Consider the following 12,061-nt stretch of genomic DNA (forward strand, 5'->3'; position numbering starts at 1 on the left):
CTGTCATCCAAAGTTTTAGAACTTGTCACTGACTTATGATGAATGCGCTGCAGGTGACGTATAAGGGAGGATGTTCCGAGGTGGTTAACGTCCTTACCCCTACTTATTACAGCTTGACAAAGGCAACACACGGCTTGACACCTGTTGTCCGCATTTGTGTTGAAATAATTCCACACCGAAGAGGTGATTTTTTTTGTATTTTGACCAGGCATGTCAATGGCCATATTCGGCCCACAGACAACGGGTGTCTCCCCGGGTGCCTGACTTAAACAAACCACCTCACCATCAGAATCCTCCTTGTCAATTTCCTCCCCAGCGCCAGCAACACCCATATCCTCATCCTGGTGTACTTCAACAGTGACATCTTCAATTTGACTATCAGGAACTGGACTGCGGGTGCTCCTTCCAGCACTTGCAGGGGGCGTGCAAATGGTGGAAGGCGCAAGCTCTTCCCGTCCAGTGTTGGGAAGGTCATGCATCGCAACCGACACAATTGGACTCTCCTTGGGGATTTGTGATTTAGAAGAACGCACAGTTCTTTGCTGTGCTTTTGCCAGCCTAAGTCTTTTCATTTTTCTAGCGAGAGGATGAGTGCTTCCATCCTCATGTGAATCTGAACCACTAGCCATGAACATAGGCCAGGGCCTCAGCCGTTCCTTGCCACTCCGTGTCGTAAATGGCATATTGGAAAGTTTACGCTTCAAGTTCTCATCAGACGCTTTCAATTTTGATTTTTGGGTAATTTTACTGAACTTCAGAAGCGTGTGAAGAAGGATAAACGATCCAAAAGCGCTTAAGCCTGTGGGACCTATCTGTGCGGCATTGACGGAGGATCCGGAGGACATACTCGGCAGTTTTGGGACACCTTCAGTAACCGGGACTTTGGGTGACTATATCTCCACACTGTCCACTGCAGCCTTCTGGACACCTGTTGTTATATGCTGTTTTTTAACCTTTGTTTGTGAGTGTGTCTTGTATTAAATTTATTTTAAATCAAATACACAGACGGTATTGCACTATCATTATTCTTTATTCAAGCTCCGTATGGGAACGGTATCGTAACACATTTAAGAAGTAAAACCAGCCAGAATGAGATTCTGCCTACTACATGCAAATTTACCAGCTATACTATGTGAGTGGGACCATTGAGTAATAAAATCACACTTTCATTCAAGCGGAATACACTATGTGTTGTATTTTCTCATTATTTTTTTAGCCCATTGTTAATCAATCTGGAGCTGGAACCATTCTATCATATTTATTGTGTAAGCCTTTTTTTGACCATTTAAATCTTGTTGTGATAAGGTTGCGCCACCTGGTTTCACTAATTTTGGGTGCATGAGGCTACATGTTACAGACAGGCTGCGTAGTGTTGTCCATGAGGCTTCAGGGCTACTCGTTGCAGGTGGGCAGCACTGTTCCGTCTAATGCATCGTGTTTTGTGTGAGCCAAAGTGCTCTCGGGGTGGGGTGTTATGATGAACGGACACACACACTTTCTCTCGCTCTCTCTCTCATGAGTATCAGTGGCTCTACCTGGCATAATGTGTATCGGGTTCTATCTGGCATAATGTGTATCAGGGGCCCTACCTAGCATAATGTGTATCAGGAGCTCTACTATGGTGTAAGGGGTGCTACTGTGTGGTGTAATGTGAATTGGTACTATTATGTGGACACGCCCCTTCCCCATAAAGCCACAACCCTATATTTTTGCAGCGCGCCTTCGGTGCGCACTGTCCCTTATTTCTATGTGGTGGAAGAGAGGACATCAATTATTTTTCTGCCGCTGGACACCAAAATGTCTACTTACAGCACTGCTGCATTAAGTAAATAATAATTAGTTAGCTCTGTACTACTGCTGAGGATTTTTATCTTGTGTTCTCTTACATTATTCAGCAGTCAGCAGTTATGCACATCTTCCCCACCTGTGTTGGAGTGGGCTATGTTGATCAAATCATTTTTAATTTTTTGACCAGTATAATTTTGATTATAAACAGATGAATTTACTCATATAGGGGAGGGACTAGGAGTGTGGCATCTGTCAGGTGGGAGGGGCTAGGGCTATGACATATGCCAGGTGGGAGTGGTTAGGGGGCACGCACAGGGTTGGGGGGGGGGGGGTGAGTTCCACCACCTCTTTAGGACCACTTTAAGCACTGCCTATATTAATATAAAGCTGCTCCCCAGTCCCCACAATGATATAAGCAAGCACAAATATTTGCATCAACTCAACAATGAATAAACGGAGAGGACGCCAGCCACGTCCTCTCCCTAACATTTCCAATGCACGAGTGAAAATGGCGGCGACGCGCGGCTGCTTATATAGAATCCGAATCTCGCGAGAATCCGACAGCGGGATGATGACGTTCGGGCGTGCTCGGTTTAACCGAGCCATACGGGAGAATCCGAGTATGGCTCGGACCCGTGTAAAAAGGGTGAAGTTCGGGGGGGTTCGGTTTCCGAGAAACCGAACCCACCCATCACTAACAGGAAGGGCAGGATCCCTCAAATGTTCAGAGGGTACACACCCTGGCAGCAGAGATGAATGTCAGCCAGGATAGTTTTCGGGTTGTCGTTGGAAGCAGACTGGACGCCATTGAGAGGACAATGGATAAGATGGCAAACGGTCTGCTTGAAATGCAGAAGGCTCATGCCGACTTTTAGGTTCCTGGTGCTCAGAACAAGGGAGATGTTGCGTAGTGAGTCCTGAGCACCAGAACGTGACGCTGAAACAAGGTGTGGTGTGGAAATAGCCCCTAGCACCCTACCTCCGTTGTTTTACCCGTGTGGTCAGTTCACGCCTGCATGACTATGGTTTCTTGGGCCCATGGCAGCCGCGTTTGAAGGGAGGATTAGGTCTGCCCAACTCCGATGCCCCCGCAGGTCTTAAAGGGAGACAAAGCATGAACTGAGACAGGGTAATAACAAGGGGACCTCTAACTGAAACAACCAAAGCCAGGGGCTACTGACTAGCCTAAAACTAAATGTATGTGCGGCTTGCCGCCAAAGGAAAAGAACAACCAAAGGAAATGCTGTCCACACGCCGACACAATACTTTTGTGTACCGGCGGTGACAGCATAAGCAGAACCCTCTGCAAAACACCAGTAACTAAATATAACAAAGGAACACAGCGGCCTAGGCCGACGGACGCGGCAAAGCCGCTACTCACAGAACCGGTACAAATACTGGCAAACGGACAGGAACCCCCAATGCTGCCGACACAGACTCTCAGAACTGGAGGACAGGCAGAATCCCAAACGACAGACCGGTGGACACCAAGAAGCCAGAAACTCGACCAGGCACAGGCAAAGCCACAGGACTTCTGGACAGGAATGCTTCACGGCAGGACACGGAATCAGACACAGGAACTGACACAGGAATTGACACAGGAATTGACACAGGAACCGACACCGGAAGCAGCTAGACAGACACTGCTAGACAGGAGCTCAGGCACTGGCAGGGACTAGCTCAGAACTCAAGAACTCTGGAACCCAGGAAATATCACCAGCCTCTGTGAATTGCACTGAGCCAGCATATAACAGAGAGGCCTAATTAATTATGTGGTGCAGCTGACCTGCTGCACAACTGAGAGGTGCAATCAACAGACAGGTGAGGCTGAACACATGGGAACAAGCTGCAATTACACAGACTCACCACCGGCAGCAAACAAGAGTATTCTTAAACCAGAGCAATGGGAAAACCTGGCCTGCAAGACAATTATAAACATAAAATAGGAATGAACCACTACCTGTGGTTCATAACAGTACCCTTTCCTTAAGGGTGAGCTCCGAACACCCCATGACACCCACGGGGAACATGAACAGAAGTATAACATAAAATACATAACCAAAATGCAAAACAGGAGAATGAGCCACAGCCGTGGCTCATAACACCGACAGCACGGCCGAAATTTAAAAGACCAGACGAGAAGATCACAGGGAGACTATGGACATCCTTCAAGTTCTGGCCACATCCATCAACCGGCTGGTGGAGAACACATCATGCCTGGCACACAGCTCTAACAACATGTCGGAGAGCCAACGACATTCGGCAGCCAGCCAACAGATCATCGCAACCACACTGCAGATGATGTACGATAAGCTCCCAGAGCCAGCTCATCAACACACCACTTCCGCCATCACAAGCCACATGGACTCCTCCTTCCCTTCCTCCACCACAATCCTGGTATAGACAGTCACAGCTGTACCAAGGATATACAGGGATGTACCCCACCTACCAGATGCCTCCACCACCAACACCGGCCGCAACATCTACACCCGCACGGGCACCGAGGCTAAGTCAACCCACTACCCAGCCGCCCAGGACATCGACGCCACATCAGGAGGAAGACGAGGATCCGGACAGACATCCACCATAAGCCCGGTCGTATTGTTTTATTTACTGTTATGTTTTTCATGTATCCCTTTCTCCCCCTCCCATTAGTTTTTTTTTTTTTTCTTACTATTGTTTTATATGTGTTGGGCTCCCCCACTGGTGACCGGGTACTACCAAGGAGCTTTATGTCTAGGCATACATGCGCGGGCATGTATGCGGGCACGTGTGGTAACGGATGAAAGCTCCTTGTGGCTACATGTATGATGGGCCAAAGAGCTATTCTGATACCACTTTTTTACCCAAAAAATCCTTTTTGTATTGGTGTACAATAGGCTTTCACTGTTGTGTGAATTTACTATTCACTAGTGTTTGTTTTTGGCTAATTCATAGGATTGGGTGGAAAATTGAAGTGGACGGCATAGTTCGTGTTGTGCGTACCAAGGTGAGTAGAGCCATGTTTCAATGTATATATTCAAGAAACTTTGGTCTGCCTGCCTTTGTGGAACCACACAGCCCAGCAATGGGTCATGCTGGGCTGTGTGGTTCCACAAGTGCAGGCGTGTCAAAGTGCTGACCACTGACACCACTATTCCACTTTGGACCCCCTGCCTTTGTGGAACCACACAGCCCAGCAATGGGTCATGCTGGGCTGTGTGGTTCCACAAGTGCAGGCGTGTCAAAGTGCTGACCACTGACACCACTATTCCACTTTGGACCGCCTGCCTTTGTGGAACCACACAGCCCAGCAATGGGTCATGCTGGGCTGTGTGGTTCCACAAGTGCAGGCGTGTCAAAGTGCTGACCACTGACACCACTATTCCACTTTGGACCGCCTGCCTTTGTGGAACCACACAGCCCAGCAATGGGTCATGCTGGGCTGTGTGATTCCACAAATGTTCTTGGGAAAGGAATGAACATGACATTAGTGTCTTTACTTAATATGCTTTTATTTTCCCCCCACAGATATCTACACAAGAAAAGAATGTAAAGAAGAATAAACTATTTTTTTGTTTTATTACATTTCATTTTTTATTTCAAAAATAAAATTCAATTTTTCTTCAATAAATTTTTAAAATGAGAAGTTTTCTGTGGTTTTTATTTAAATTATTAGTAAATACAATGTTAAATATGAGATGCAGTGGAATTGTGTTAGGTCGCCCATGGTACAGCAGGGGAACTGTTGTGTCCCTCTTCATCCATGAGGATTCAAGCCACTTGGGAATGATACTCCGCAAAACCAGTGGAAGAGAATAGTGTGAGGTTCCAGCTATTGGTAATAGTGTCCCCATGGTATGGAAAAGACAAGGTACAAGCAACACGACACAAGCAGGTTACAGCGGCCCCAAATGCAACCCTCCGGCACTTGCGTAACTACACATCCAAACATTCCCTGACACACAGTGTAAGCATTGGTGTATCAGGGCATGATTGGATGTGCATTTTTGCAAATGCCGGAGGGCTGCAATTTGGACATGCAGGGGTGACTTGGACAGGAGGGAGTTTTGGGCAATACATCTCACCTGAGGGGGGTTGTCTGCTACATGGCGGAGGGTCAGGTCCACATCACAAGTAGGTCGCCCATGGTACATCAGGAGAAATGTCGTGTCTCTTCACATCCACGCCACTTGGCAAGGATACTCCGCAAGACCTGTGGAAGAGAATAGTATGAGGTTCTAGCTATTGGTAATAGTGTTCCCCTGGTATGGAAAAGACAAGGTACAAGCAACACGACACAAGCAGGTTACAGCGACCCCAAATGCAACCCTCCGGCACTTGCGTAACTACACATCCAAACATTCCCTGACAAGCATTGGTGTATCAGGGCATGATTGGATGTGCATTTTTGCAAATGCCGGAGGGCTGCACTTTGGACACGCCAGGGTGACTTTGGACAAGAGGGAGTTTTGGGCAATACATCTCACCTGAGCGGGGTTGTCCTGCAACATGGCGGAGGTTCAGGTCCACATTACAAGTAGGTCGCCCATGGAACATCAGGGGAAATGTCGTGTCTCTTCACATCCGCGCCACTTGGGAAGGATACTCCGCAAGACCTGTGGAAGAGAATAGTATGAGGTTCCAGCTATTGGTAGTGTCACCCTTCTATGGAAAAGGTAAAGGTACAAGCAACACGACACAAGCAGGTTACAGCGGCCCCAAATGCAACCCTCCGGCACTTGCGTAACTACACATCCAAACATTCCCTGACACACAGTGTAAGCATTGGTGTATCAGGGCATGATTGGATGTGCAGTTTTGCAAATGCCGGAGGGCTGCACTTTGGACACGCCGGGGTGACTTTGGGCAAGAGGGAGTTTTGGGCAATACATCTCACCTGAGTGGGGTTGTCTGCAACATGGCGGAGCTTCAGGTCCACATCACAAGTAGGTCGCCCATGGAACATCAGGGGAAATGTCGTGTCTCTTCACATCCACGCCACTTGGGAAGGATACTCCGCAAGACCTGTGGAAGAGAATAGTGTGAGGTTCCAGCTATTGGTAGTGTCACCCTTCTATGGAAAAGGTAAAGGTACAAGCAACACGACACAAGCAGGTTACAGCGGCCCCAAATGCAACCCTCCGGCACTTGCGTAACTACACATCCAAACATTCCCTGACACACAGTGTAAGCATTGGTGTATCAGGGCATGATTGGATGTGCAGTTTTGCAAATGCCGGAGGGCTGCACTTTGGACACGCCGGGGTGACTTTGGACAAGAGGGAGTTTTGGGCAATACATCTCACCTGAGCGGGGTTGTCTGCAACATGGCGGAGCTTCAGGTCCACATCACAAGTAGGTCACCCATGGAACATCAGGGGAAATGTCGTGTCTCTTCACATCCACGCCACTTGGGAAGGATACTCCGCAAGACCTGTGGAAGAGAATAGTATGAGGTTCCAGCTATTGGTAATAGTGTCCCCCTGGTATGGAAAAGACAAGGTACAAGCAACACGACACAAGCAGGTTACAGCGGCCCCAAATGCAACCCTCCGGCACTTGCGTAACTACACATCCAAACATTCCCTGACAAGCATTGGTGTATCAGGGCATGATTGGATGTGCATTTTTGCAAATGCCGGAGGGCTGCACTTTGGACTCGCCGGGGTGACTTTGGACAAGAGGGAGTTTTGGGCAATACATCTCACCGGAGGGGGGTTGTCTGCTACATGGCGGAGGGTCAGGTCCACATCACTAGTAGGTCGCCCATGGTAGAGTTGGATAAACGGGTCCAATATTTGCGGCAACCCAACAACAGGAGAAAACAGGGGGTAACAGGTCGTCAACAGGACGAAACTTTGAAAACAGGCCTGGGAAGGTGCGTCAACAGGACGTAAAACTCTGAAATACATAAATAAATCTCAGTTTACACGATAATACAAATGTTACAAGTATACTCACAGGCAGTGGAAAAAAAGCTTTGAATCAATCTCCGTCGGGAATCATCTCCTTCGTCCATACCCACCGGTAGAGCAGAAGAACGGTTCCCACGTCGGAAAGCACTGCGACGAAGAGTCACCGGCAAACGGTTTGCGACACATATGTAGTGTAAAATACAACATGCATTTACCATGCCGCAAACCTTTCCCGGTGAATACAAAAGAGCACCGCCGGAAGTGTCTAAACATCGAAACCGGCTTTTAAGGACACCGAAGGCACGTTCAATTATTTGCCTCAATGCTTTGTGTGTCTCTTGGTAACGTTTTTCTGCTCTACCAACAGGATTAGACAATGGGGTCAAGAGCCACGATTTGTTGGGATAACCCGCATCGCCTATAGAAAAGAAAAAAAATGGTGGGTAATATAAAAAAAAATAAAAAATTAAAAAAATAATAAAAAAAATAAAAACAATTAAAATAAATACCTAACAGCCAGCCACCCGGCATGTTTCCTGTTTCGAACTTCTCAAACAGCGATGACTGACTTAGGATGAAGGAGTCGTGAGATGATCCAGGAAATCCCACAAAAATATTAAAAAATTTCATGTTGACATCACAGACCGCCTGTACATTCATGGAATGGAAATGTTTTCGGTTCCGAAAACATTCTTCCGAATTCCGTGGCGGTCTGATCTGCACGTGGGTACAGTCAATCGCGCCCAGAACATTGGGAAATTTGTATTTGGTAAAAAAGCCTAATTGGAATGTGATGAACTGGATCGTCAATTTGCGGAAAGCCCTAATGACCTGGGTTATACAGCGCGACAGTGTCGACTGTGAAAAACCGCATGTTTGAGACAGTGTAGGCTGGAATGTGCCTGACGCAAAAAAATGTAACGTAGCCAGCAGTTTCTGGAAACCACTGACTGCGCGATTGGTCCGTGCCCGAGGTTCCAGGTCGGCCTCCAACAGAGCGTACAGCGAATATATGTCGCGAGTCGATAAGCGATAATTTTGAATCACCTCGAACTCGCTGAGATCCTCCAGTTCACGCCTAGTGCGATACTGGCGTGGGCGTGGAAATGAAACCCGCAATACTGGCTCACCCAATGCAGACATTTGCTGACCTTGATCCTGATGTCCACCAACCCTTTCTTCCTCCATGCTTGCAGCCAGCATGAACATCACAATCTGGTCAGAAAAAGGCTCCATTATTGTAGTCAGTTCAAAAATAGGATATAAATGAGTTAAAACGCAGGGATTGTCCTAAAAAAACGATTCCACAAGAGAGCTGACTGTAATGGCTCCTTCTCCCTAGAAGTCTCAAAAAACCGGGAGTGAGGAGATAGGAGGGGCTTTGCAGAAGTGTATCCTGGGTAAAACTGTGGAATCATAGGTACATTTCCCTCAGCAGAGTGAAGAAATAATATTCTTTTTAAAAATCAATTAAATAATACTTGTGAGTCAAAAAAAGACAAACCAAGTAGATAATCCCTTCAAATATAAATAGATATGCTATTAGCAATTCAAAAAGCAAAAAAAAAATCATTTTTTAAATTTTTTTTATTAGATCCCGCCAGCAAAGTGAGGCGGACTGAAAATGACGAATTTGCTGTCGAAAAGCACTGTTGTCGAATCGTCATTCTTCAATTGAATATACTTTTGTCGAAAAGCCGCATTTTGACCATTGCAGAGATGTCGAATTTTGAAAATGTCGATTTGCAAAAAGTCGAGTATGAAACAGAAGATATTTTGTCGAAAAGTACTGTATTGCATTGACGAATCATATTCGACATGTTTTTTTTGTCGAAAATGTCCCGTTTTTCGACATTTTCGGGAATTCGACCGCAATTGCATATACCCCTTCACCTGTAAAATGGGTACTCCTATCACTTTCAATTATTCTAGGGATACCATATCTACACACAAATTCCTGCACAATTTTCTTTGCAGTGAACGTAGCAGTATTTGTGGCAGCAGGGAACGCTTCTACCCCATTTGAAAATACGTCAATACAAACTAACACATATTTTAAATTCCTACAGGGTGGTAACTGTATGAAATCGATTTGTATTACCTGAAAAGGACCGTCTGTCGGAGGGATATGGGATGGCTCTGTTGGTATTGACTTTCCAATATTCTTCCTCAAGCAAGTAAAACATGTCATTGCTCTCTTACCTGCATGAGAAGAGAATCCTGGCGCACACCAGTAGGCTCTCACCAGCTTACACATACCCTCTTTACCCAGATGAGTCAGACCGTGTGCCGCCTCAGCTAAGCTTGAAAGATATGCTCTGGGGGCTACTGGCTTACCTTGTCCACCTGTCCACAGTCCTGAGGATTCCTGGCCATATCCCTTTGACCTCCAGACTGCCCTTTCCTGTAATGAACACAAATCTTGCATTTCGATGTGTTTAACTGTTGTGTATTATCAGTTGTGTGAAGTAAACCGTCTGTGGAAAGTGAAAAGAGAGGGGAAATAATAAAAAGAAAATTTGTCAGATTTGCGTTCACCATCAGGCTGTCACACCATCATGCATATCGGTGTCTATACACAGTCTCCCTTCACCAGTATTCTCATTCTCCACCCTTTGTGCATGGCCAGGCACACTGCGTAAATACTGGTGTCCCTATGCTGGTGAGATATACTGGATTTGGGCAGAGCTCTGAAAGACCGAGTAGGCATTTGGCGTTTGAACTATAATCCTGTCAGTGAACGTAAGAGATGAAGAGGAAACTTTGAAGACAAATCACATAGAGTTTAGTAACAGATAAGTTTGTAGAGGCAAAGAATATTTTACAAAATTTGACATCTGGATTGGGCACTACGGGGGAATGATTCTCTACTCGGTCTGCTCCCCTAAAAGAAATTCTATGTGTGTTACTGTATATCTCTACTGGGACTATCCCAGCCATCAATCCAGTGTCCTGTCCATTCTAAGTTCATAGGGAACCCGGTATCTTTGAGATAATTTCCTCTACCTGTGATGGACATGCATCTAGAACAGTGAAATGCAACATTGGTCTTCGTGGGTATCCTACATATTTTGTGCTTCCTGGGTGGGAGCACTCTAAATGTATACCATCTCTAACAAAACTCCTGTTAAGTTACTTAGAGGTCACTTCTGCTAGAGAGAGAAGCAAAAGTTTAGAGACCTCCTCCTAACCCCAGCAAGTTCTGTCAAAAGGGTAAAGTTGCATTTATTCTGTTCTTCCCATTAACCGAATCTGTGTTCTCTATATTGCTCGTGATTCCTTACTATATGTCCCTTGTTTTCTCTGTCTAGGGGTCTATATTAGCTATGTGTTCTACTACTCCTACAATCTCTGGCAACATGCCCTTCCTTCCTACAAGTGTAACATATCCTAGGTCCTTTCTTACTATCCGTGTTTTGGGGTTTAGGTTGATGAGACTTTGGTGTAAGAGCCTGTATTCTTTCAATCCTCAGCCTCTCCTCCTGCAGTTCTCTACGCCTAGCAATATTCTTATGGCGCACTCTCTAAGGCAAGCTACTGTGGCCCCTCTCCAATCAGGCAAAAATGTTTGTACCCTGTCCCTTACTGTCTTATTGAATCCGTCCATTAGCACAGAAACAGCCACTTTCCTATAATTTGCATAGTTCCCTGTATCTGATACCCCAATGTATCTATCCATTCTTTGCAGGGCCCGATGGAAATATTCAGATGTCATTTCATTTTCCCTCTGTTTTATGGAGAAAATTCTTCTCCACTCAATGGGGAAACACAGCTCTAGTTGCCTATTAATTTGTTCTATATTTTCCTGATTGTTTCTGTCAGTCATAAGACTATCCGACTCTAATCTACAATCAGTGATTAATTTTTGGGTGTCAATATTAAGGGGTAGGCACGCTTTCAAAACTATCCGCCAGTGTGTGTTTGTCGATTCATACGCATTACCCAGATCTCTGATAAATTTCTGACATCTGGCTAAATGCTTCCGAGGGTCGGGGAATTCTGAAATGATTGATCGCAGCATCGCAGCTCATCTCTGGGCCACGGGCAATACATTGCATTATTCCTGGTGAGGATTACTCCCTGACTATCGGTTCCCCCATTGGGAGTTACTATTTCCAAGACAGGGTGTAATTCTACCATTCCGTTCCTAATCTGTTTACTGTGAGGTGTTGTTGTCTCTGTGCAATGAACTGTCTCACACTTACCGATAGCTGTGACCTCACTAGTTCTTTCATTGGGGAATATTGTTACTGCTCTACCTGGTTGGACAGGCCCCACCTGAGTGTCCTGCAAAGTGACTGCTTGGAGGAGAGCTGGAATTTGGCTGGATCCTTCATCTTCCTGTGACCTATAACCTTAAAAAGACTTCAAAACAG

Source organism: Pseudophryne corroboree, chromosome 1 (assembly GCF_028390025.1).
Source record: "Pseudophryne corroboree isolate aPseCor3 chromosome 1, aPseCor3.hap2, whole genome shotgun sequence".
In the NCBI taxonomy this organism is placed as follows: Eukaryota; Metazoa; Chordata; class Amphibia; order Anura; family Myobatrachidae; genus Pseudophryne; species Pseudophryne corroboree.